Raw genomic sequence first — 4,560 nt, forward strand, 5'->3', positions numbered from 1 at the left:
GCCTTTTCAATAGTTCCTAGCCCATAATACTCGGCAATATAATCACTTATAAAAATCAAGATGGACTCTCGTTGAAGATCAGCAAGATCAACCAACAGATCCATAAAAAGAGCCATGGACTCATCCATTGAAGACCAGCAAGGTCAATCAACTAGATCCATGCCCGGTTCCAGAAAACAACTCTTACTCCTTGTTCCAATATCTTCCTCGACGCATGCGTGGGTATCCTGGGTGACCCAGAGCCCGAGCACCGTATGGTCAGCACCCTCTAGGATCCTTTGCAGGTGACCTAGCGCTTCACTCTCATAGGCCGCTTCCTTGGTCCCTCATCCACCGTACCAGAAGCTCACCATTTTAATCGAACCGAGGCTGGTCAAGACCTCGGTCGACCTTGCTACGCAAGACATCCTCCATTGACTCTCCATCAGCAGTGCAACTTTCTCCACGACCTTAATCACAAGACGGTCAAAATGCTTTCCCAGCATTCTTGACATAAAACAGCCATTTACAAACAGCATTTACAAACAGTTTACAAATACAATTTCTATATTAACTCTCATTTTTCCACATTATCCCTCATTAATCCACATTACTTATTCCACATTCCAGTTATATGTGTACTCTTCCAATCACATCATTTTCCATCTCTTCACTTCAGATTCCTTCACATCACATATCATATATTCACATCCATATCCACATCCATACATCCACATCCACATCCACATCCACATTCACATCCATACATCCACATCTACATGCTTACTTCCATTTTCACATCCTCATTTATACCTCCACATCCCATATCCACATTCATACATACACATCCATATCCACATCCATACATCCACATCCACATGCATACATCCACTATCACGTCCTCATTCATACATCCACATCCACATTCCCATTCACATCTATACATCCACATCTACATCCACATACATACATACATCCACATCCACATTCCACATTCACATCTATACATCCACATCCACATCCACATCCACATCCACATTCTCATTCACATCTATACATCCACATCTACATCCACATACATACATCCACATCCACATCCACATACATACATACATCCACATCCACATCCACATTCCACATTCACATCTATACAGCCACATCCACATTCACATCTATGCATATACATCTTCATGCATACATCCATTTTCACATTCATACATCCACACTCCCATCTCCACATCCACACATCCACATACATACATCCATTTCCACATTCCCATTCATATAACCCCATATGCCTTTACATCTAATCTTTTACATCACATCCATTCTCGCCCTATCACAACCCATATACATCTTATCCTATCACATACACTTCTTACCTCATCCCATACACATCTTATCACATCTTAATTCATCTTATTACCTCCTAACTTATTTCATAAGCATCTTATCACCTCTTATCACATCTTATACACCTCTTATCACATCCTATCACATCTCATATCTATTTATAGAATACAAGAGAATTCTTATATTTGATATAAGATTTCTTTACACATTTATTTATGCATAAATTCTATTTAAGGAGATTAATACTTTCGAAGTAAAAATCAATCTTTTATGCATCTTCCTATGCATAAATTCATTTTAAATGAAAATGACACTTTTGAATTAAATTTCAATCTTTTATGCATTTTCCTATGCATAAATTCAATTTAGATGAGAATGACACTTTTGAGTTAAAAATCAATCTTTATGCATCTTCTTATGCATAAATTCAATTTGGTAGGAATTACACTTTTAGAATAAAAGAATTTCTCTTATGCATCTAAGTTATGCATAAAATCCATTTATGATGAAAAATCACACTTTTAGTATAAAAAGAATATCTTTTATGCATACCTCTATGCATGAAATCCAATATAATAAAAGTAACACTTTTACAATAAAATAATCAACTTTTATGCATACCTCTATGCATGAAATTCAATTATGATAAAAGTAACACTTTTATATTAAAATAATAATCTTTTATGCATACCTCTATGCATGAAATCTAATTATGATAAAAGTAACACTTTTATGTTAAAATAATAATCTTTTATGCATACCTCTATGCATGAAAATCAATTATGCATAATATAAAAATCAATTTCTCTAGGATTACAATGAATATCTTTCAATTAATCTAGGATGATAATTCCTAGAATATGGTAGGAGTCCTCTTTTTATGCTTTGAATGAAATTATTTTATGCGTAATTTTTATAAAAAATTTACCATAGCTCCGCTGCTGCGATGACTGATAAATCTCAATTTTTCTAAGGGATAAAGCTTATCATTAAGGAAATAATTAGAATGATCCCTAATTAGATCATTAATCCATAATGGATTGAATCATCAATATACATAAACTAAAAGCATAGAAAGAAGCCATTAATTTGGCCTCAAGCATAGATTAATCTTGGATTAAGGAAAAGCTTTATGAAAAGCTTCATTTGGATTGAGAATGGGTCATGAGTATGACCATTTCTTGAGTGAGAGAGAGAATTTACATAAAAACCATTTGAGGTATAAATGAAAAGTTATGTAATTCTTAACTATCATTAATCAATTAACTTCAATAGCATTCATCAAATTATCTTCACTACCATTCATGAATTAACTTCAATAGCATTCAAAAACCATTCCAGTTAAGCTTCTCAAGCTTGAGAGGGGTTGAGAAGAGAGAAGCTTGAGAAATTATAGAAAAGATCAAAATTCACCATTTACCTTACAATTTGCTTGATTCTTTGTTCACGGTAGAGGCCCCCAATCAATCAATTGGTTAAGTATGTTGATGGAGCCACCAATGGGGATTGAAGAAAGAGGGAAGCTCCAATTTCTTCAATTTGGAGAGAATTTTAGAGAATAGTAGAAATTAGCATTATTTCAGCATAACTCTAGTATAGTAAAATTCTTCTATCTTTTTTTCAAAGGACTCATGTTCTATATATAGGAGAGGTAAGCTCTAACCAAAGCTAACTGAATTCTAGAATTTTCCAAATTCAGTTTGGTTGAATTTGGACTAGATTTAGAACTAGTTTGGTTACTTTTTGATTCAGTTTGGTTCCATTTTGATTTGATTTGGTTCAAGAGAGAGGAGAGATAAAAATATCACATTATTTTTGAGTTTAAAACTCATTCAAGCATGTGAAATATGCACCTCCTTTAAAGAACTCCCCTTCCTTACATATGTGTCAAAATGGAATCATTATACCCAAAATATCTCATATTTTTAATATTGCTCATAGTTTTTTACTAATAAACCTTGTACATTTTCAACTCTTCATCTTGTGTGAGCATTTACTCATTTTTGGATACCCAAAATATCTCATATTTTTAATATTGCTCATAGTTTTTTACTAATAAACCTTGTACATTTTTAACTCTTTATCTTATGTGAGCATTTACTCCTTTTTGGATACCCAAAATATCTCATATTTTTAATATTGCTCATAGTTTTTTACTAATAAACCTTGTACATTTTTAACTCTTCATCTTGTGTGAGCATTTACTCATTTTTGGATACCCAAAATATCTCATATTTTTAATATTGCTCATAGTTTTTTACTAGTAAACCTTGTATATTTTTAACTCTTCATCTTATGTGAGCATTTACTCCTTTTTGGATACCCAAAATATCTCATATTTTTAATATTACTCATAGTTTTTTACTAATAAACCTTGTACATTTTCAACTCTTCATCTTATGTGAGCATTTACTCATTTTTGGATACCCAAAATATCTCATATTTTTAATATTGCTCATAGTTTTTTACTAATAAACCTTGTACATTTTTAACTCTTCATCTTATGTGAGCATTTACTCATTTTTGGGTATCTTCTTTTACAAATTGGATTTATCTCCTCCCTACACATGGATTGATGCTATTGGCCCATAGGAACCTTAATTGGACCATAATCTAAAAATTTCTGAAAATCTAGACCCTTAGGCTAAGGTCCTTTATACCTATTTCCAATAAATTCTAATTGCACATTGGAAAGTTCTTTTTGAATTTCTGTTTCAGGGAAATTTATTTTAATAATATGAGAAATTTTTCTATCTAAAAATATTCAAAATCTGAATATTCTCTCTCTAGAATATTTTCTCTCTCTATGTCAAAATAGGCAGAGACAAGATCTTTTATATTTCTGAAGAGGGGATTGATTACAGGAGAAGATGCTAGACATCTTGAGAGGCTGGGGAGGAATCTTACAAAGAACCTCCCAAATCTGACCATTGTGTGTAGGAGTGGAAGCAACACTCTCGCAGAAGAGGAGAAGGACTCGGGGGAGGACAACCCAAGCTATATCAAGTGAGGAGAAAGCACTCTTCTCGAGAGGACTAGGATCAAGGACTAGAGAAGGAGCAAGGACAAAGGCCTACCATCATAGTTGCAGAAGAGGAGAAGGACTCGGGGGAGGACAACCCAAGTGAGGAGAAAGCACTCTTCTCGAGAGGACTAGGATCAAGGACTAGAGAAGGAGCAAGGACAAAGGCCTACCATCATAGTTGCAAAATCGATCACATAGAAAAG

This window comes from Cibotium barometz, chromosome 52 (assembly GCF_041138505.1).
Source record: "Cibotium barometz isolate CiBa-2024 chromosome 52, ASM4113850v1, whole genome shotgun sequence".
Classification (NCBI taxonomy): domain Eukaryota; kingdom Viridiplantae; phylum Streptophyta; class Polypodiopsida; order Cyatheales; family Cibotiaceae; genus Cibotium; species Cibotium barometz.